General features: G+C 45.4%; 1 long non-coding RNA gene across 1 annotated transcript in view; it reads left to right on the top strand.

Annotated features, from left to right (window-relative positions):
- LOC138565983 (uncharacterized) overlaps window positions 1-24,225 on the top strand; it is a 120,175-nt gene that overhangs the window by 64,138 nt on the left and 31,812 nt on the right. Inside the window, exon 2 of the long non-coding RNA XR_011301754.1 lies at window positions 483-715. This is a non-coding gene — a long non-coding RNA (uncharacterized lncRNA). The remainder of the gene's footprint in view (window positions 1-482; window positions 716-24,225) is intronic.

The following is a 24,225-nucleotide window of genomic DNA, read 5'->3' as shown; positions in this document are numbered from 1 at the left end:
CATATACTACTGGAGATTACAAGAGTTATGTTGTCTAGAGCTGTTACCCAAAAAGAGAGGTTTCAACCTGTAGAGCTGTAGAAATACGCAGGTTGGGCGATTATAATCCAGTCTGAATGTACAGTGTAGAAAAGTTGCAGCGAGAGGGTGTGGCAGTGATGTAAAATTTAAAGGAAAGAAGAGTTTTTGCAGAAGGAAGACTGAATAACGTGCAAAGTATTATAATTTTTTTCTGTATGTCTTTATAATGTTGCCTAACGTCCTCATCAATGTTCTTCTTGTCTCCTAAAAGAAGTTGAAGACTTGTATCTCCACTCTCATGAATCAAACCTTTCCCTCTTTTCTGTCAGCTTAAAAATAATGAAGTAGTTATTTTTTTTTTCTCTTTTTTTTCTTCCCTTCAGTATGTTTTCATGTATAATGTTATCAAGTTCAATGTAAAACTGTTTCTTACTGTTTTTTTTTCTTATCTTGACTCCCAGCAGGTGGCGCACTCGTAAGAAGGAGCCTCAAATACAGGCCCAGTCCGGGTCGTCAGCTGACACGCAATGCCGCTCCTCTCCTCACGAGGGGCGGTTCGCGTTCCGACGTGTGCCCGATGAAGAAGCCTGTGAGAGGAGCTTGTTGCGAAAGAAGCTGTTCTACACGACGGAGCCGCAGAGAAAGTCCACTGAGCCAATCCAGGATGACAGCAACTCTCAGCACGAAGATTCAGGTAAGTTTTATAAAAAGAAAATATGAACCTAATGCAAATTAAATACTATTTGAGGCGGAGCCGATCCTCTAGGCAGCCATCTTGCCTCGGCGCCTAGCCACGCCCCCACGCCATCTCCTTCTGATAAATCCTTGCATCATTCACGCTGCAAAGTGCAGGCAATAAAGTATTACCAGAGAGTCTGCGTTCTGCCACCCAGAGATGGTAAAACATGAAATGTCTGGGAGGAAAGGGAAGGGGAGGGGAGGGAAAGAAAGAAAGAAAGAAAGAAAGAAAGAAAGAAAGAAAGAAAGAAAGAAAGAAAGAAAGAAAGAAAGAAAGAAAGAAAGAAAGAAAGAAAGAAAGAAAGAAAGAAAGAAAGAAAGAAAGAAAGAAAGATTGATTTACTTCCTTCCTTCTGTGTCCAGACTGGCCTTTAGGCCAATGCCTGAACCAAAAACACAAAATGCTAGTTTGGTCCAGTTTATTTGGTCAAAGTGGGCCCGTTATTTCACCATGCAGCGAGTAGTTTTGACCAGTTACTCAATAAATATTCCATAAAATGCAAAATGTGCATCAAAATATAAAAAAATCCTCCCCCTTGGGTACTTCTCAAACGGTCTGTCACAAAAGGAATGAATTACCATTTAGAACTGTGGCCACTTTTTCACTGGCGTCCGAGACAATTTTATGTTCAAGTTCGACCCTGGGTATGTGTATGTACCTTTGGGATGGGTTAATGACTTACGGTACTTACTCCTCCTTTCAACGTATGCTTGATGTTCTGATGCCCACCAAGAATTATCTGCCCTCTACCAAACCATGATCATGCCTCTCTTTTGCTGGCCTTCGGTCCTTTGTTCTCCTGCAACCTCTAAGAGTAAACATGACTGCATCAGGCTTAAAAGAAAAGTTATATCACCATTGTTGGGACTGGACCAGTGATCACACAGTCCAGCCCGATCAATACTGGGAGCACCCAACAGACACAGAGAACGCCGTGATCACACAGCACGGACAGTTGCATGGATCACCCTGATGGGCGTCGTCACACAGCAAGACATCAGCTGCCGGGGGCTCCCTGGCAAGGAGCTGTGCTGTGGTCACACAGCAGGCCAGAGGCCTCGGGGCTCCCAGATCAGCAGGGCTGCAGTAACGTGCTCACACGGCATCAGCCTGCAGGCCAGGGCAGCAGGACCGTGATCACACAGTGTTAGCCTGCAGGCTCCATAAATGAGATAGACAGAAGTGCCATTTATGGAGTCTGCCGCTGTTCTGAGGCATGTACCAGCTAATGCTCCTTTTATTCAGAGTCAGTCGTGATGACGTCATGACACATCTTCTTAAAGGGGCAACCCCACACTCCTCCTTTTTCATAACAAACAAAATGAAGACACTATCACTGGGCATCAGATAAACCAACAGTCACAAACAGCAATACCTGGTCCACTTGGGAACCGTGGGTTAAAACAATAACCACATACTTTGAGACTCAGTTACAAACATATCACGGCCACTCTTTACATGTTTTGCAGGTGATGGTCGGAGTTGGATGACTGCTGGTGGTATGTTGGCAGTTCTACCACATTCTGAGGGAAACTATTCAGCAGGGGAGAAGTGAAAAACTTGAACCGACAGACACCATGGTCAGTCATTGGAACCGTATTGAGCATGCAGACAATCTGTGGGATGACAGCTTTACAAACACTTACAGGGACCAGTTTCAGCAAATCAGTGACATGCAGGCTCCCAGCATCAAAGTACACATTTACTAAATCCTATTTGAGCATAAGTGGGGCTGCAGGAAACCAGTTCAGACTTGCACTTATCAGTCCAGGATAGTTGAGAGCACAGTTCATGAGCCGGCAAAGCCGTACCCGAGGACAACAGGGGCCACATCGCCAGTAGTCCCTTGATGGTGGGCAGTTAGCGAGACTCTGGTGGCATGTTGTCCGGGCTGCGGCACTTATTTTGCTCCTCAGGCAGCGATATTACTGGGGTAGCAGGGGTTGTTGACATAACATTGGTGGCCTTCTCTCTCACCCGCTGCCAGAGCATCAAGTTCTAGTGGCGGCCTTGGCCGCTTCTCTCCCCACTACCAACTCATACACACGGAGTGCAGAGGAAGCACCTTTGTTCTGTATAGTTTCACTTTGACTGTGCTTGAAATTCGTCTCTCTGGGATGTATGCATTTTCCCCAATCAGGCTTCAGTGCAGTTTGCTGCACTACTTAATTTCCAGAAACCTTTTCCCTATTTCTTTTTTTACTCCAAAGCTTTCTGCCACTCGGCCAGGATCGCTGACGCTGCTTCTTTTTCCCTCCCCTTGGGTGGGAGCTAACTGCAACATTGTTGTGGTGCAGCGTTGTGAGCCGCTCACTACCCCTCCCCCAGGTGGGAGTTAGCGCCACCAGTACCTCTTCCACCGACCCTCTTACACAGCTCTGATTTTGGAGCAAACCACACTTCTCCACTTGGAGCATGTTGCCAGCAGGAGACTGCAGGCAGCCGCAGCATTACAGGGCTACTGCCCTTTCGTCGCCATTGTTGGGACTGCCCAGCGACTTTAGTTCACCCCAGTCACACTCGATCTGCCTCTTTGCTTGTCCGACCTTTGTGAAATTACTACTCCCCCCTCCTTTTTTTACTCACTAGCTGTACCCGCACTACTGTTATATTTATTCTAATACTCATCAGCCTGTGGAGTTCTTATTCCCAGTCTAACTTATCCTTTTATCTTGCTAATATCTGTAACCATCTGCCATGTTGTAATCATTTTGACCACTGTAACCATCTGCCATGTTGTAATCATATTGCCCACTCTGTAACCATCTGCCATGTTGTAATCATATTGCCCACTCTGTAACATGGTCCCTATTCCCTGTCACATGCTTTGCTGTTGCCACACCCACCTCTCTGTAACCTGGTCCTCATGATTCTTCACCCCCCTGCATTGTAACTGTAACCACTTATTTATGCTCAAGCGCCCAGATACCTCAGGGTTAGGTGCGCTCTACAACTAATAAACTAAAGTTACTTTTTGAATTACAGCGTTTTATTTTATTTGTGTAGTTTTGTTGATGCAAGTCCTTTCCCCCCCCCCCCCCTCCCCCATTCGTTGTACCTGCCCTCCAATCCTTAGTCAGCCTCTTTTACTCTGTGAAAAATGTGTCACGTTGGCACGTTGGGCAAGACAACGTAACACTTATAGGGTGGTCGAAAGGAAGCCTTTCTGGAGTTGTTCGAATTTTTCATGCCCGAGGGAACCCTACACATATCCACCCTTCATGTCGGTTTTCGTGCTTCATTCACTGTACATAAAATAATGTTATGCCTCACTTTCCCTCCACCCCTCCCCCATACGACTCTACTGTTAGGTTCTTTCCTCCAGGAAGACGTGTGTCTTATCTACAGGAAGAAGCAGAAATAGAAAAAAGCGTGTTCAAATAAGGGTCTCCGGAGACTTCCAGGGCAGGGGTTCGCCGTTCAATGGCATTTCCACATGTTATCACAGGCAACGCGGAGGAAACAGATTCCGCAGCGAGTTCCCGCCAGTGGACCAGGAGGCTCGAGCATGGACGCCTCTAGAAGCCGCTCCAAGGGCGCACCCTCCTCGCGTGTCTTTTTACATCCAGGCTGGGACTTCATTTTCATAAACAAAGCTTGCTGTTTGCTCATTTTATAAGAAAGCCGCAGGCTATGCATACCGAAGATTCCAACAAACTTTGAGCCGAAAAATTCAAGAGACTCGTAATGAAACGGGAATGCAGTGAAATCCTGGGGGTGGGGTGCAGCAAAATGAATGCAAGGGCTGGAGGTGCAGCGACTGCTATAAAATGCAGGATCCAGGGTCTGTGTTTGCTGTAGTGGGTGCCCGTGCCAAGTTAGGACTGGATGCATGAATACGCCTGTTGATGCATGCATTGAGAAAAGGCTGCTTTTATTGTGTGGCAAATCAGTTCTTAGACAAGACAACCACCTTGGCCCGTAACAAGCTACGAAACGTACTAAATGTCAAACTGTGGTGTCCCCCTTCTGTCAAGAAGAATCCATATAACATGTATTGGGGGGACACCAATTGAAGAACCCCCAAGCACCACCCTTTTTCCACAGCTCTTGCTCAACTGCTACCACTTGAACTCTTAATCCAACCACACCCCATGGTTCTTCCATCCAAGGTTGCTGCAGATCCAGGCAGGAGGTGGGGTTTATGGAGCAGATCCGGGGCAGGTCTAGGTGGAGAGCGACCGGGTAGGGAACAACACACAGGAAGACGGGAAAGAAAAGTGGTGTAATCGAAAAGGTGCTAGATGCCACACACATGAAAAAGATTCCTTCCCCTCTGCACAACCCTCTATTGAAGGCCACTGGCAGTGGGTTCCTTTCTCCCCATCAAGCCCCCTGGCTAATATTAGCGTCCAATGAAAGCCCCAGCATATAGATTTGATCTGTGTTAATTTTCTCTACATCTTTTTTTTATAAGCTCCTGACTGCTTGGATCAGGTTGATTTCCTGGCCTTCTGGGGCGACAGCACTCCCGCTTACAGAGCATAAGCAATATTTAGCAGGTTTTATTCGGACATGCTCAGTCGTAGGTGTCCAGGGCAATACACTCTTCTAAACGTATATATTTATTTATTTCATTCATTTAAATTCGCTTTATTTAGGCAATTGCCATAAGAGCTTGCACAGACAAGCAATAATTCAAAGTTACATGCTTAATACAATCACTCTAGTATGAATAAAACGAGCAGCAATTCCAAATTATTACTTGTCAACACCCTTGCCCCACCTCTTACCTGTCTCCTGCGCCCATGTATACCTGTATTCAGGATCACCTGTGGGCTCTGCAGCCATGGGAAGATGGTTAGGAGTAGCATGGCAGCATAGCAGAAAAGCATGGAGCAAAGTAAACAAGGTAAAACATCACAAAAACAAAGGTTTTAAGCAATTAGAATACAACAGAAAGACTCTAGGACCAGGTTGCCACTGGTGTATGGTTTCCTTTAGTCTTTCTTAAGATCTTACACTGTGTCCAGCTTTGCCTTAGATGGCAAAAAGACAAAATCGCTGGAGTACACCAGCATATTCCAGTTTTTTTTGTATAGAAAGGGATGATATGGTATGGCATTCATAAAGGCGTCTGTACACAAGTGTTTCTAGGCGCCACAAGACAAGGGAGGGAAGGCAAAGGGAGGACAAGATAAACAATGCTACTAGGCCTTGTGTCATTCGGATGGTGCAAGTGTGACTATAGAAGTGCAGGGGGAAGGAGAGAGGGATGTGCAAGGGAGAGGAAGGGGGAACTGCGATCAGGACAGCATGGCTCTGAGTAAGTGCAGCCAGGGCAGCGCGGCTCTGGGTTAGTGCAAGGAGGCAGGGGGGCTGCAAGGGTTATAGTTACAGGCCCTAAGTGCGCGGTAGGCCCGGAGGCAGTGCGAATGAAGACTAGTCGTGGATGAACCTTGAACCCAGTAAGACTCAGGGAACCAAGCAACCAGTCAGCGCAGTAGAGAAGCAAGTTAGCAGGGGAGCGAGAGAGAGAAGGCAGAGGAGAAAAGGTGGGTCTTGAGCTGCTTCCAGAACTTCAGGTGGCCCGGCTCATGTCTGAGAGGGGCAGGGAGGCTGTTCCAGATAGAGGCACCTGCAGAGGAGAGAGATCTACCCTCACTCTCTGCCTGGAGAAGCAACTGACCATCAGAGAGTTGGAGGTAGCTGAGCGAAGGGCTCTAGAAGGAAGGTATTACGGAAGAGAGAGTTGGATATAGTGCGGGCCCCGGCCACAGAAAACCTTTTGGAAAATGCAGAGGGTCTTGAACTTTATTGATCCTTGCTGACACCTGGAGCCAGTGGAGAGATTTCAGGGCTGGCGAGGTATTGTCCCTGGGCTTGAGGCCAAGCATAAGTCTTGCGGTCCTGTTCTCGATTAGTTGCAGGGGGCAAAGAGTAGAGATAGGCAGATTGGAAAAGAGGCTGTTGCAGTAGTCCAGCCTGGAGCGAACCAGAGCTCTGGAGACAGTGAGCTCGTGGGGGAAAGTGAGAAAAGGAAGAATGCCTCTGAGGAGGTGCAGCTGGAAGTGGGCCTTTTTGGCAAGGTCTGTGATGTGAGGAGAGAAGGAGAGAGTGGAGTTGAAAATGACGCCCCAGTTTTTTGCCACACAGGAAGGCGAGGATAGAGGGCCCAAGGAGGGCAGCCAGAGTGAGAGATGGAAAGCAGGAGCAGGGGTCCAAATGCGAAGGATCTCCGTCTTACTGGCATTTAGGCAAAGATTGTTGGAGGCACACCAATCCTAAATCATGGATATACAGTCAGGAATGAGCGAGGGAGGAGAGGAGGCTGAAGGAAGCCTGAAAGAGAGTGGAGTGTCATCCGCATAGCACTGAAAGTTAGAAGAGAAGCTGGAGATCAGGTGGGCCAAAGGGGCCCAATAGAGATTGAAGAGCCAGGGTGAGAGGGTGGAGCCCTGGAGGACCCCACATGTGGAGAGAGAGATGGTGGAGAGAAAGGACCCAAGTTAGACCTGGGGGGGGATGGTCCAGGAGGAAGGATGTCAGTCATGCCAGGGGCTGATCCGTGATGCCCAGGTCCACACAGAGTTGTTTGATCAGGTTGGTGTGATTGACCGTGTCAAAAGCAGAGGAAAGGTCAAGGAGGATGAGGACAGAAGGAGAGCGGGAATTGGGTTTAGTGAGCAAATCTTCACGGGTGTTCAGGAGAGCAGTTTCCATCAGTGGCGGCTGGCGAATTTCTTAACTGGAGGGGCTTACATATTTGTCCCTGATATCAGGAGCTCACACCATTCAAGGGGTGTTTGGGGGTATTCTCCCCCCAAGAATTTTTAAAAAATCATTAGTGCAAATGGTATTTTAGAGCACACTTTTTTAAAAATAAAAATTGGGTAAAGAGCCAAACATTTTGCAATTGGGTGCTGTAGGGCAACTCCCGAAAAAAATCCAATAGATGCAAGTCACCAACAGTGCACACAAGGATTACTCCAACACATTTTCATGATGTCTTTACCCACAATATGTGCCAGTATAAAACATTTCCACACTGGCTGTGCCCATACATTTCCATGCTGACTGCAACATTATACCCTATTTTTCCCGTATAAGAACATACTCACGTTTGCTTTGTGCAAAATGCCAGTAATGATACTATAAGAAAACATGTCCGTGTTTGTTCTGCCAATATACGGAAGTATCCCCACATAAGAACATACTTCAGCTGGCTTTGCAACTTAAGATGCATGCCAAAGTATGAAAACATGTCCAAACTGGCTGTACTAAAATGCCAGTCGAGCTATATAATAATACTTATCATGCTTGCTTTATCAAAGATGCCCAAAACAAAATGTCATACCGCAAAAAGATATGGCTAGACTAAGTGCATAAAATTCTTTACCACACTCTTCAGAGGATGGGATTTGGCACCACATTTGTTAATACTATACGAGCCTTGGACTCTGGTATTAGTGCGAAGGTATGGGTTAATGGGGCTATATCCTCTTCATTCTTGTTATCTAGGGGGACCAGACAGGGTTGTCCTTTGTCTCTGTACCTGTTTAATCTGGCACTGGAACCCCTCATTTTGTACTTGAAACAGGAAAAGGGCCTTCATGGTCTTCGGTTTGGAGATAATGAGATGAAAGGTCTGTGCTACGCTGATGACATGACTGTTATTTTATCTAATCCGGCAGAGGGATGTGTGAGACTCAAACAGATGTTCGATGAGGTGGGTCGCTTGTCGGGCCACAAAATGAACTGGGGAAAAACGGTGGCCTTCCCCTTGGACATCGAGGTTCTATGTGGTGTTTCGGGCTCTTGGAACTGCCACTGGGAGACGGGGGCTGTGAAGTACTTGGGTGTTCACTTGGTCAGAGATTTGAAAAGAATGACTGCTTTTAATGTGTCCCGAATATTGGGGGTGATTAATAGGGACATATTGAAGTGGAACAGGCTGAAGATGGGGCTGTGGGGCAAGATCAATGCAATCAAAATGGTTCTTTTACCAAAAATTCTCTACGTCATACAATCCATCCCCTTAAAATTCACGAAGAAAATACTTGCTCCCGTTGACAAGGCTTTCCAGGGCTTTCTTTGGGGGGCTGGTAAATGGCCTAAAGTACCTAAATATATTCTGACTCGTCCTTCGAAGAATGGGGGATTTGGTTACCCAAATTTACAGAAGTATTGTAGGGGTTTCCTATTGAAAAAATCGACCTCATACTTCTCTGCTGACCGTGACTATGTTCCCAATTGGAGTATTATTGAGAGCTCCCAATTTTTGCCTTGTGCCCTTAAGGATATATATGCTATGTTGAAAGTACCGTCTTCAGTGAAGAAGTTACCTACAATGTGCGCTACTAAGGAGGCAATATTACGCTTCATAGAAGTTAATGGGGGTAATGCTTGGATGCATTATGATGCTTCTTTGTGGCATAATGCATGTTTGCTATTAGCAAACAAACCCTTATGCTGGAAGAGCTGGACCAATAGGGGCATTTTTCGTATTCGTGATGTGTGGTTGGACGGTCGTATGGTTCCCTTCGACCAATTGAGAACGTCTTTTGGGATTGGTGCTAGAGAGAAGAGTCGCTATGATGGCACTATTCATGAACGGACAGGAATGTTAGACGGTGGGGTCATGGAGGAGAGACCTTCATTGTGTGAACTTCTCCGTTCGGCCTCATAGGTGGTTTCCACGTACATGGGTTTAATGCCGTCGGATGAAGCGGAGGTGAGGGCTTGGGATAGACTTCGCCTGTCCTGGACGGATGAAGTTGGTGCGGATATCCCTGCTAAGGAGTGGACCTATTTACTTCAGGTGGGGGTACAATCGAAGATGGATTTGCAACTGAGATATATTAGACAAAGGATCCTCTATAGATTGTACTAGACACCGTCTAAGATGGCCAGGTTGGGTCTTTCGGACTCTGATTTGTGTTGGGGATGTGGTTGTAGTGGGGGTTCTTTGATGCATATGTTGTGGATGTGCTCGAGAGTTTCTGATTTCTGGTCCAATGTATTGGACAGGTTAGATCTTGTGTTGGAGGAGAAACCTCCGCGTACATTCCTTTCGACCATATTGTTGTCCAACAGGGAGAGAGGTCATAGGGCTAGAAAGGATGCGGATTGGATTAACAGAGGTTTGGTTTTGGCGATGAAACAGATCTTGCGAGTTTGGAAATCTAGAAAGAAACCTGGTGTGGAGGAATGGCTTTTTGACATGCAAGTCTTGTCGAAATATGACAAGGTTATGCTTTTCGGTCAAGGAAGGGAGGGGGGTTATCGTCGGATTTGGGGGCCTTTTGATGACCTATATGGTTGAATACATAGATTCCAGGATTTGATGGCCTATTCTTTGAGTGGGGGGTGATGATGGACTGTTTAGTTGTGTGTTTTATGTTGTTTTGTCTTTGTGTTTGTGTGTCATAAATCTTTTATAGAGTTCAACAATGTTCTTGTGTAATTGTTATGGAGGTCCATATTGTCAGATATTTCTTTATCTTCAATTCAGCTGTTTTTATGAGTTTTATGATTTGGACGCTTTGTTGAGGTATGATGATTGTTGTATTGATACTTGTACTTTATAATATTAAACAAAGTGATTAAAAAAAAAGATTTTACTACAAAGCCGCCCAGTTGCGTGTCCTAATCCCACACCTTAGGGACCACAAACACCTCCAATGGGTACAGATGGACAATCATTACCTGTCCCCCGCCACAGTAGCAGAATGGCTATGGTCACCATACCAACGGGTGCAAAGGAAAATTAAATACCATCCCATACTGACCACCATATGGAACATATGGCGCACTGGGAAAGAGATGCGCAAAGTCACTACCTGGCCATCCCCGTTCAGTCACTTGTGGTCTCCTGGTATAAACGACCATATCCCGAATGTGGAGCGGTTCCAGTCATGGTACGAGGCGGGCCTGGAAAGGGTAGGGCAACTCCAAAGAAAGGACTCGTTCATCACACTACCGGATCTGACAACGGCATTAGGGATAGGCAATCTATCGACATTCCACTTTATCCAATTAAAAGGGGTGCTAACGAAACCTGAATGGAGAGGAAAATTGAGAAGAGACCTTACCGCTTTTGAGAGACTCTTAGACTCCAGATCAGAAATGAAAGGCCTTATATCTGTAATGTATCAGACGCTACTAGCAACGGAAGGTAGAACCACAGATTCCCACCAGATGGGAGAAAGACCTTGGCGAAGAGATACTCCCCGAGCAATGGGACTTAATGTGTAGAGCTGCACCTAAATCCTCCATATCCAACCAATATAAACTCCATGCAATAAAGCTCCTACACAGGTGGCATTATGATCCTCTCAGACTTTCTAAAATGTCCCAGTCCATGAGCCTGAGATGCTGGGGGAATTGTGGCGAAACTGCCAACTACTGGCACATGTGGTGGAGCTGCCCACATATCAAAGTGTTTTGGACCGAGGTCCTGGGATGGATTAAGGAGGTAGATAAGATCCAAAGGGAACTCGACCCATGCCTTGTACTGTTTGGCCTCGAAAAGGACGAAGAGGACTGGTTCCGGGTGAAAGGCCTGGCCCCCCAACTATTGTTGGCGGCGAGAGCCCTGATAGCGATAAAATGGAAATCTCCTTTAGTCCCACGAAAGACCGAATGGATTAAACTGGCCACGAACATTTATGTGATGGAAACAATCACTGCCTCCCTGCATAATAAAGCAGCCAAATGTGAAACCTTATGGATGGACCAAGAGTAAATATATTACACCTACCCCTGACTCCCAGTTAGAGGAACCCTCAAAGACTTGACCTTATGATGCAAAACTTAAAGAACACTACAAGGGGTGAAAGACTCATTTCCAGCGACCATGGTGCTACCAGATGTTGCACTATGTCAATTGTGCGTTCCTAGTACTTACGTTAAACGATTATATATATGATGTACACTAACCCAAGTGGGGAACGGGGGTGGGAGTGGGTTGAGGCGAACAGTGCAAGTGACACATCCAGAAACACGGGACTGTCACAAAACTAAGTGATTCCAATAACATGTTCTACTCTGCCTTGATTTGACTGACATGTACCTCTGGAAGATGTATAATTTTCTTTGCTTAATGTTTGCCTCCTGGCTTTCTCTCTTTTTTTTCCTGTTCTCTTCTTTTTTATTCTTTCTCCGTTGTTTTTGTAAAACCAATAAAGCAAAATTAAAAAAAGAAAAAAGATTTTCTGTCTTGCTTCATAATAACACTTATCACGCTTGCTTTACCAACGATGCCCAATACAAAATACATACCACATACGAAATGACTGAACTGGCTGCATTATAATGCAAGTCTAGCTACATAATAACACTTACACTTGTTTTACCAAAGATGCCTAATACAAAATGTCATGCCACAGAAAGAATAATAACACTGATCTTGCTTGCTTTATCAAGAATACAAAATGTCATGCCTCAGTAGGAAATGGCTAGACTGGTTGCATACAAAATGCCAGTCTTGCTTCATAATGACACTTGCCATGCTTGCTTTACCAAAGATGCACAATACAAAATATCATACCACAATAAGAAATGACTTGACAGACTGCATTAAAATGCAAGTCTAGTTACATAATAACACTTATCATGCTTGCTTTATCAACCATGCACAGTCAAAAATGCCATGCCTGCTCCACGGTGTCCCAGTGACTTGCAGTCAGAAATAATCACAATAATGATGAATGTGATTATGTGTGATTGCGATGCGCTGGGGGCACTAGGATAAAGCATGTTTGTTTTTTTACTGGCCATCTGGCCATCTATCATAGCTGCCCAGTAAAAAAAAGACAAGCCTGTCCCCTGTGTCCAGAGCGCCTCAAACATGCACACAAACATTGTGGTTATGTGTGTATGCCAGGCACTGGGGGACAAGGGGTCGGGATGGTATTTTTTTACTGGACATCTATCACAGATGTCCAGTAAATAAATACCATTCCTGTCCCCTGGGCCTCACAGCGCCAAACACACACACACAATCAAAGTGATTATGTGTGTATGCAAGGCACATGGCTTGCATGGCTCATTCAATTCAATTCAATTGTTTTTTTATAACTCATTGAATTTGCATGGCTGGGGAAATCTAACTGTGAAAGGGAAACAAAGTTTCCCTTTCACAGTTAAAAGCACTCTCTCAGCAGAAAAAAAACAGCTGAGGGAGTTCTCGTATTTTCCTGGACTGGCTCCTCCATAATGGGTGGGAGAGGGCCAAGACCCAGTGGGTCGACGCCCCCTCGGCCATTATGGAAGAGCCGCCCCTGGTTTCCATGCCTCTGGCTGCTCTGAAGCCAGACTGATAGTCATGGAGGCAGCTAACAGATTCAGTGTGGAGGGTCAGCTGGGAGATGGGCAGCTTTTCCAGGAGCTTGCCCAGGAAAGGAGTGATAGAAACTGGGCGATAGTTTGCCGGTCAAGTAGGACCGGCAGAAGTTTTTTTTTAGGAGGGGTTGCACAAGTGAGTGCTTGAAGAGAGAGGGGAAAGTTCCAGTGGTGAAAGAATGCTAGCAGAAATCGGCCAAGGCTGAAGTGAGGTTGGCAATGTGGTCCTTGATGGTTCAGGAGGAGCAGCGGAGCACCTGTTTGGATGAAACTTTCATAGATTAGACTTTTCTAGAGACATTGTCAGTTGTTATCAGGGTGAAGGAGGAAAAAGGAAGAGGAGAGGGAGAGGTGGCGAAAGGGGGCCTGAGAGAGGTGGAGGGAGAGGAGGAGGAAAGAGAGTACAGGATGTTCTGAGCTTTAGTGGTGAAATGAGAGGCCAGAGCCGCATAGAGGGCCTGGGAAGGGAAGGAACAGGAAAGGTAGAGACTGCAGTAGGATTGGCCAGCTCCTTGCAGACTTTAAGGAGTACGGCCGTGTTGTTATAGTACAAAGAGATGCAGGATATGGACCCTCTTCTTGGAGAGGACAGAGTCTGTATTGCCTTTAGAGCAGGCGGCAAGCCAGTTTGTCAGGATGTGCCCGACCCCCTCCACTTCCTCTCAGCCATGCTGCACTTGCGATGGACACGCTCAAATAATTAAGCAGCATCCTAAGTGATACAAAGGTTCTTTTTTTTTTTGAAAATTTATTTTCAATGCAGAAATAGAAAATGTCAACATATAATACAAGAACATATTTGCAAAAAAAATGCATATAAAAAAGTCACAGAAACCCACCCAACCCCTTGTTCACATCTCATTACCTCCAAACTCAAAATCAATACAGCTCCACAAATTTCCCCCATATCTTTGCAAACAAGCCTTCCTTGCCCTGCTTCCTATACAATCGTTCCTCCATAGCTGCCAAATCTCGCATTTCACTCAGCCACATTTCTTTATTTATTGTAGCAACAGATTTCCAATTTCGAAGGATTATTTTCTTACCCATTGCAGCCCCTCTAAATAACCCTCAGTGAAGAGGTCACCAATCCAGTTGATACCACCCAAAAACCATTCAGGCCAGAAAAACTATTTGCCATTCAATTTAATAGATGGATTCATCCATATTGACGTATTTGGATCCCTGCATGCAACCACACCCAACAAGACATTCAAATTCTTCCAGGAATTCCTCAATGAAGTAGTCAATACATCTTTCACACCTTTCGATACTGTGGTTAACAATGCCCTAGGTGACAGAGGACCATTGGCACTAGCCTCGGCCACAGCCCATACACTAGGAATTGTTTCCATGAAATCTACCATGAAAGCACAACTGAAGGCTAGATGATAGGCCCTGAAATTTGGTACACCTAACCCGCCCGTCTCCAAAGGTAATTGTAGCTTCCACAAACTCAATCTAGCCGGTTTTCTGTCCCACAAGAATCTTTGTATAAGCCTGTCCAATTATTTCCAATAAGAAGCCTCAATATTCAATGGTATCATACTTAAAATATAGTTGATTTTAGGGGCCGACATCATTGTTAAAGCATTGACCTTCCCCCAAAGCGACAGATTCAGTAATCCCCATCGTTCCAAATCATTTTTAAAAGCCACAGTAATCACATTCATGTTCACTCTTACCAAGTCACAAATCCTCGGAGTGATCCAAATCCCCAAATACAGCATCTTATCCGGACACCAACGAAACCCTAGATCAGTAACATATTTTTTGTTACACCCAGGAGCCAGCGGCATCACTTCCGATTTGCTCCAATTTACTCTATAACCAGATATTCCCTGGAATGAAGTTAAGACATTCATTAATGTTGGTAAAGACAGATGCAGGTCCCGCAGGATCAAAAGTATATAATCTGCAAACAACCAAATTTTCTGTTGCAAACCCCAACGCGAGACACCATCTATATCCAGTTCATTTTCGTATGACAGCCGCCAAAGGTTCAATCGCCAGAACAAATAACAAAGGCGAAAGAGGGCAGCCTTGTCGCGTTCCCCTCTCTAGTCTAAAAGGAATACAGCGAATCCAATTGGTGTTAACATCTGCTGTCGGTTCTGAATATAAGAGCTGAATCCATGATCTAAAATTCACTCCAAATCCCAATTTCTCGAGGACTAGGAACAAGAAATCCCATTCCACCCGATCAAAAGCCTTCTCTGCGTCCAATGAAAACACAGCTGCATCTTCTGATTCGGCCGCTGCCTTATTAATATTTTGGAACAAACGCCTGATGTTGCTGAATGTCTTTCTCCCTTTCACATACCCGACTGATTTTCATTGATCAGCTTTGGTAGAAGACCCTCCAACCGAACAGCCAAGATCTTAGCCAAAATGTTGTTGTCCGTGTTAATGAGACTAATCGGTCGATAACTCCCAGGGAGCGTATCATCCTTTCCCTTCTTCGGAAAGACAGATATCATGGCATGTCTAGTCGAAGCCGGCAGCAGTCCACTAGCCAAAGAGGACACGTACATGTCCTTAAGTAGATTCAGAGCCGAATCTGGCAATATCTTGTAGAATTCTACCGGAAAGCCATCCGACCCAGGTGATTTCCCAGCATTCAATTTGCTGATAGCCTTCTTAATCTCATCCACAGTCAGATATTCCTCCAGTATCTGCGAATCACAATTTGAAATTCTAGCAAGGTTCGCTCTCTCAAGAAAGTCTACACTCCCGACTGGCACATCAATTTCACTCATATATAATTGCATGTAATAATCCCGAAAAACATTATTAATTTCATTCGGCATAAATGTGAGTCGGCCCCCCGTATCCTGAATAGATGCAATCGACTGTTCAGATTCCCTCATTTTCAACCTATATGTCAACCACTTATCACACCTCTCACCTTCCTCAAAATACTCACATTTCAGGTTCTAGTATTTTTTTTCCATCTTTTCTTCAATTATATCATTAAGTTCTTTCTTTAATTTCTTCAATTCAGTTAGACCCGTTCTATTAAACGGGTCAGCCATGATCACCTTGGATAAATCACTAGACCTTATTTCAAGTTCCTTCTGCCTATTAGCATTTTTATATTTCAAACCACACATCAAATTAATCAAGTAACCCCTCATAGTGCATTTTAAAGCCTCCCACACTACCTCTGGGCTCAAATCACCATTGTGTTTTACTGAAACAAAGAAATCAATTTCTGCCCTCAATTTATCCACCTCCTTTTCCATTTTCAAATACGTATTAGCCATTCTCCACGTATATTGTCTCTGAACAGGACCTCCCAAGTCAAAACACATCATCACATGTGCATGATCCGTCAATAGAATTGTGCCTATTTTGCTTGATTTAAAATTCTTTGTCATTAGTCCAGCTGTCAATAACATATCCAGCCTAGAGTAAACCGAGTGTGCACCTGAGTAAAAACTATATTCTCTAGCATGAGGATGTTGCAACCTCCAACAATCCCTCAAAGCGTGTTCCTCTAGCAATTTCGTAAGAGAAACATAATGGTGATCAATATGCCTAAAATTTCCCAGCACACTCCTATCTAAATCCTTATTCAAAACAGTATTAAAGTCACCACCAAGAATGATGTTGTCCGAACCCAAATCTTGAAGCCTCTGAGCCACCTTCCTAAAGAATGAACCATCATCTACAGAAGGGGCATAAATATTACATAATGTCATCAAACAACCTTGAATATTAACCAGCAAAGCCACCATCCTGCCCTCATCATCCAACATTTCACGTACAATCTTCAATGGAGAATTCCTCCTAACCAGAATTGCTACACCTCTCGATCGAGTGGAAAAACATGAGCCATAGACCCTTCCAACCCAACCTTTTCTAAGGCTACTAACCTCATCTTTAAGCAGATGAGTCTCCTGAATAAAACAAATGTCGCACTTCAGCTCTCTCATGTGACTCATGATCTTTAGCCTTGAATTATTTAGTCCATTCACATTCCAAGTAAGTACACGTAAATCACTAGCCATTTTCTCTGACCCACTATCAATGTCAAATGTATCAAACATAGGATCCACTGCCAAACCAGAAAATCTTAAAAGGCAACCACAAGATGTGAACAACCCCCCCCCTCTGAAATAGAAGCAAGTCAGCAACAACAGATACATACTGTACACTAGATATAACATTCTAAATAGTCCAGTGTCCTGGACACCCCTCCTATAAGCCTATGAGCACTACCTCTAAAAACAACCCCCCCAAAATTTCCCAACGAGTCAAACGCTACCTTAAGTACAAATAAATCAATCATGACACTCACCCCAATAGTTGTGGAAATTATGCAGAACATTGCAGTCTCTACACCCCCATGAGCAATCCACTCACTAAATAAACGTCCATCTCACACCATTGAGCACACCTCCACCAACAAGCAATATGTATAAGACATCCCCATATAGACCTCCTAAAATACTAACAAGGCATGTCCAGGCACCATGACACTAGACAACTCTAATCACCCACATCCGAACATAACCTCAATTACCCATATCAACTAAACATGCACAGAAATGTAATATATACTGAACACAGTCCCACACAAACAACAAGTGATCAGGGTATCCTTCACTGAGAGTGCACGACAATCCATCCATCTGAGATTGCCTCAACATATATCACTTATATAATATAACTTTAAAAACTCATTAGACAAGGCCCAATCCCAAATTTGAAGTGGTCGATAGTAAATAGGCATGGAAAACAGAGGAAATGCAAGGATAAGAATAATCAACTTTGGAAAAACTAAGAAATCTAAAGGTGCACTCAAAGAAAAATTGAATTATACAAACATACTTTATAATTGGTACAGGTACCCTGTCCCCAGCAACCCATAGACCCTCCAGAGGTCACACAAACAACAAAATGAAATCAATGTGCGCACTAGAACGGAGCTGTCAGTACCTGGAAAGAAAACATGTTAATATATAATCTGAATACTCTCAACAGGTCATGTAACCACTACTCACGACCCCACCCCCATAACCGAGGACATTCATAGCTCAAATAATCCCCAGACTTATAACAGTGTAGAACAACATCCCGGACCCACTAAAATCACTAACATTTTCGTTAACCTACAAAACACGATCTAACAATTGGAAATAAGAGGCCAGGCTACCCATTCAATAATTGAACAACTACTACCCTAACACAAACCACATAGTAAATAATAATACCACTGAATACACAGTCCCGCAAGAGAATACCATTAATTGGAGGGTAAGTCACAAACAGGTCAACAAATAGATCAGATCATGGGGATGATGGAGCGTTCACTTTACCTAGACACCAAATAGTATCACAAAATCCTAATGCCTCCATGCCCATCATTAATACACAGCCAATACATTCCATCCAGCCATTATCCCGGGGTCCAATAATTTTAACATAAGGTAAAGCCTCAACCTCATAGCCATGTTCCCACAACACACAGATAATTGCTCCACCCATAAATTGCCATATCCAATTGGATGCAGCCAGAAATATATATATGGAATTATTTCCCAACATATATCATACATCAAAAAATATCAGTAGCATCTTTATCAAAGGCGCTGTAGGTTACAAATCCCCATTACATGAGGAACATCACGCAGCCAACAGTAAAGCAGACAGCTCCAATTGATGTCCTGCGGAGACACATCTGCCATAATGCCTAACAGAAACAGCTGTATGCACAAGTGATGGTAATGAACATTCATGGCCGTCAAACATATAGAACTCCGTACAAGGAAGGCAAGTATATACTCATGGGCAGTCTTGAATGAGGCATAGGCTAGCTTGGCCCAATCAAGTACATACATAAACATAAACCCCGACTCCACAATGTAAGAGGGTCCAAAAAAGTCATAAAAGCAATGATGTCATCTGTGAATTGCTGGTCATTTATTCATTGAACCAAAAACATAATCCACACGCCCACCAGTAGTGTTAAATCAGTTAATACGGACCCCTCACATCGACACACAGTAAGGCAATGGGATGAATACAGCCACTGGGAGACGAGGCCTGATGCCGGCTATATTGCCTCTTGAATGCACTTGGAGGCCCAGCTGCAGAGCGAAGGTGAAAGGCCAAGACCCCAATCCGCCAGAGGGCACAGTTGATCAAAAAGCACACCATTGTAGGTTTTGCTGGCAGAGTGACCGTTATCTTCATGAACTGAGGACTTATACCATGGCTGGGTAATCAAGTTCTGGATGCACATGGGTCCAAACGATCTGTGAATAATGAACAGATCAGACAGCTCAAGCTATATTATCGCAGTTCAGATCAATATAAGTGTGTCTGATGTGTGAAGCTGTGAGGAAATACTGGTGTCTCCGGCACGTCAGGTGGTCGAGGTAATACGATAGTCCCCCCGGCACTAGAAGTCCCATCGGGGCTTCGGGGCATCGAATAACGGATCAGTCCTGCATTCCTTAACGCATGTTGATTTACCGGCATAACGCAGCTCTCCTCCTTTCAGCTGTGACAACGCCGGTGCACCCTGCATTGAAACCGGAAACAAGAAAGTTCAGTGTAGCTCGGCAATGACACGCATGTGTAAAGCCAACATCCTGAATCATGTAAGGCACGCAGGAGACACGACACAAGGTGCTTTACTCTGAACTGCAGGCCATATTACAGAGCAGTGAATAGAAGATCAATGAAGTGAGTGTTCATTTAAAACTGTGCAAAGTTCTAAATCGCCAACTGTATTGAGGCGGCAGTGCCATTTTGAATAATGTAAGTCAATAAGAAAAAAAAAAAGAAATGTTTCAGTAGCGTTTTGAAAATATAAAATCATGCAGTTGGAAGCATTAAACACATTTCACCCTCAATGGCTCCAGCAATTTCAAACCCTCATTGGGGTCTGAAGTGGACTTCTCACCTTCAGACAAAACCAAAGTCACCAAATTCGCTCTGTTAAGTACAGCCTTAACACCCACCAATCTTGCCAAATCATTAGCCTCTTTAAAGGATTTTCTGATCAATAGAGTCTCCCTTGGGGAGTCCGGATACACAAATATTTGATGGCCTTTGTAATATATGCTCCCTTTCCTTCTTGCTGCTCCTAGAATAGCGTCTTTTGTCCTGGCGTTCATCAGGGTAATTAGAATTTGACTTGCCTTTGGACCAGCATTTTTCCCCACTCTGTATAGATTGTCCACATCTCCTAGAATTATTTGGTCACAGCCGTAACAAAACTTCAGTATATCAAGCACCAGCTGTATCAAATCTTCATTAGGATTTTCTTCCACTCCAACAAGCCTTAGATTTTTATTTCTGATCCTCAAGTCCAATTGCAGTCCTTTTTCTTTACCTTTTTGAACTTCCTCTCTTAAGGTATTGTAGGCTCTGAAGCTCCCAGTAATTTCTGAGGACATAGCCGTAGATCCATTTTCCAAGACAGTAATCCTGCTATCCAGTTGTGAGACGCTCTTGGACAAGTCATCCATTGAAGTTTTGACATCCCCCACATCTTGGACCACTTTTCCCAAGTCCTGAGCCATTTTGAGCAACAAAGAATAAATGTCCTGAGTGCTAGGTACTTCAATCATCTCTGATGTTGGCTTTGATTTCTTTGGTAAAGGTTTTTCAGCAACTTCAATCTTTTTCTTGGTGTTCATAATCCAATATTATCAATAGCAGGAGAGGGCCAGGAGCTACAGGATTATGCTGTTGCCGCTGTTGCCTCTGCTGCCTGCATTCCGGAATCCCGATACAAAGGTTCTTTAAAATATATACGGTCTATAAAGTACACTTTATGTAGATAAAGTTCTCTATATAACAAAGGTTCCTTATTTGCAGCAGGCAAATTGTACGATTGTTGTTCTTCCCAGTTGACTCTTGACAGTGGATGTCAGGGGGTAGGGCCCTGATAGGGTGAACGGCCTGCAAACTCTACAGCAACATGCGGGGGCATCAATGGGCTGTCTGAGCTGTGTATTTTAGGTGCAGCCCACGCCTTGGAGAGCTACAGGGAGGACCCCGGCTAGGATCTCACTCCAGGTCGCATATACCATATGCAGCCCAAACAGTGTGGCGGGCTGGAGGGGCCAGTGAAGATCCATTCTCCAGGCCATGTTGCAGGAGCAGCCAGGTAGTTGTGGGCAGGGCTGCTGGAGGAAGAGGTGGCCTTGGAACTAGGAAGTCCTTGAGGCGCTATGACTTCACATTGAGCTCTGTGTTAATGCAGTGATTGTGTGCAGAGCCCCCCCCCTTGATTATTAGGTGCTGCGTTACAGAGGCAGAGCCTGTACCACAGCTTTTATGGCGGCACCCGTCCTAGCTTCAGGGCACCACATTACAGCAGGAGCAACCAGGTATTTGGTTAAGTAAAGCAGTATGCCACATAGCAGGATGCTGACTCAACCCTCTGAAGTGAGGGCCTTTTGACATTGTTTACTTATGAAGGGTCCCTCACATGCTGGCGGGGCCCTTCATTTTGGTGCGGGGTTCCCAGGGTTTACCACTATTATTTTGTTTTTAGAAAAACACGTACCAAATGTAAAGCCGCCTTTTTGGGAGGTGGGGGTTACATGTCTCCCCCCCTTAAACTATGCTATGCCTTGAGGATAGCCTTTGCCTGCTCTATAAACATATCAAGCCATTATTCTTTTTACTATGACCACTGGTTGCCACCTACTAAAGTACCTCTCACAGAACCACTGAACTCCCAGGAACATGCCCTAGCGATGGAGGAAAAGAAGACAGGGAAACACAGACAACAGGAACCTCACATTGCAGCCCTGGAGAATCGTGCATTAACGTCATGAGTGACCTGGTCTCCCTGGTGGAATGACGGAGAGCAGAAGTGGCATCATGTGGAGTCTCCTCCTGAGCCAGCCTGTAGCCACCCAACGGGAACCTCACATTGCAGCTCTGGGAAATCATACCTTAACTTCATGACTGACTTGGACTCTCTGGATGAATGACCGATAGTAGTAGTGGCATCATCACAGGTCTTCTCCTGAACCAGCCTGTGGTCACCCAACAGGTCAGGATCCCTATATTCAGTGGCAGTAAGGGTATTTACTGCCACATCCAGCACAGCAGGGATGATGGGATTGTGTTAGGGGTAAGTCTCAGGAGCAGTCTTGTGTGTAACAACTGTCTTTTGGAGTTAAGGTTCCCTAGGATTGGGATCTGGACACATGAGTGTGAGGACCACATTTGCGACTGGTTAGGGTAGTGATCACAGATGGCCTCAAACTGATTGTTTGCTCGATCAGCATCGCAATTCGCTCCTAGGTGGCCTTCCACTGGTCTCAGCCTTGCAAAGGTTTGAGGAGGTTCTGGGATTGAGCCAGCGTAATGTCCCTCTGCTCTTTACCATGGAGTTGCTGCTGTTTTGTCCCAGGCCACGTACGTGGTGATTCCTCAGCTTTTTCTCGTGTTAGTTCAACCATGGCTGGGAGCAGGTATTTCTGGTGCAAGGTCTGGACATTCCTTGGCTGTCCTTCATCTCATAGCCGGTCGATAGGGAGCTTTCCCAGCTGATGCTCTATTAAGAATTGTTGAGACTCCCACTTGTCGCCTAGTTTGTCCTTTTTATTCTCCTCAGGATTGCAGATTCACATATGATTGATAGGCTGAAGAGCATGGAATCTAACCTTTTCATCGTCTTCTCTGCAGCAGCCTGGGTGAGTATAACCTGGGTATCACCGGTCAGGCCCTGGCGTGGCTGACATCTTTCCTCTCTGACCAACCCTCCCAGGTCCAACTTGGGTCCTTCCTCTCTGCTATCTTATTCTCTACCTGTGGTGTACCCCAGGGGTCTAACCTCTCTCCCTGGCTGTTCAACCTATACCTGGCACTTCTTGGCCACTGCATTGCCACTCTCTGCCCCAACTTTCAGTGCTATGTGGATGACACTCAGCTCATTTTCAGGCTACCTTCGGGCACCTCTAATCCATCTCTCATCTCTGACTGTCTGCTATCCAGGAGTGGTGTGCTGCCAATGATCTCTGCCTTAATGCCAGTAAGACTGAAAATCTCCTCAACGGCACACCCGCTGTCATGGCCACTGGTCATGGGGCCAGTCCTTCCTCATCTCCAGGGTCCCATTGGACCCAGTCCTGGCGCCTCTGGCACCAGGCTCATGTTAAAGTGTGCTCTGCACACTCTAGGCCTAGGGCTTGTGCAACTGGGCCGGGCGTGGCCTAAGGAACAGAACTGTAAGGCACGTGCTACAGGCCCAAAGAAGGACAAGGTGGAGTTTGTAGGCGGAGCTATGGGAGGGGCCCGAACCAGCCTATATAAGGCCAGCTCATCCACATGCCCTTCCTTCGCGTTATTCTGCTTCCAAGCAGCGTAACGCTCTCCGCTGTACGTACCTGTGCCTCGCTGGATTACTGCCTCATCTTCAAGATTTCCTGGGAACGCTTTTTGCCAGCAGTCTTCCGCCTCATCTCCGCGAGCGTCTTCTCTCAAGCTACTCCGTCGCTGCGGACGCGTGTTACCTGCTCCCAGTCGCCCCATCTGCTACCAGCCTCTACATCGCTGAGCACGCATCTTACCTGCTACCAGCCTCCACATCGCTGAGGGCGCCTCTTACCTGTCATCAGCCGCTACATCGCTGAGCACGCATCTTACCTGTCACCACCCGCCACATCGCTGAGCACGCATCTTACCTGTCGTCAGCCGCTACATCGCTGAGCACGCACCTTACCTGTTGCCAGCCTCTACACTGCTAGCGCTCCAGCTGCTGCATCGCTGAACGCGCCTCTTACCTGCAACTCGTTGTGGCCTGTGCCGGACTCTTCTTCTCACCTCCATTTCATTACGGCCTGAGTCGAGTCTTCTTCCGAGCCAACATTCCACCACAGTCGGAGCCGGAGATGACCTCTTGCAACCACAAATCTTCATTGAAGGCCCGGACACCATTCTTCATCGTCGGCCTGCACCTACGAGGGAAAAGAACAAACAGGTTAGAACTTATATGCGCTCACACAGCCGCATATATAAACATGAGACATTGCAAGAATTACCGCTAGATGGAATACGGTTATTCCGACCGAATTATAATCATACTAAAGACTTGCCTCATACTTGGATTGGTCACAGCCGGTCTGGATCAACGTTACCCATGGGCCAGTGAAGTAAACTAGACCCCTTCTACGCGCCCCTGCTAGGAAAGGCAGGACAGATAG

Source organism: Ambystoma mexicanum, chromosome 2p (assembly GCF_040938575.1).
Source record: "Ambystoma mexicanum isolate Mex_15411 chromosome 2p, UKY_AmexF1_1, whole genome shotgun sequence".
In the NCBI taxonomy this organism is placed as follows: Eukaryota; Metazoa; Chordata; class Amphibia; order Caudata; family Ambystomatidae; genus Ambystoma; species Ambystoma mexicanum.
The sequence above is the reverse complement of the archived record's forward strand: the minus strand, read 5'-3'. Positions and strand labels throughout refer to the sequence as shown.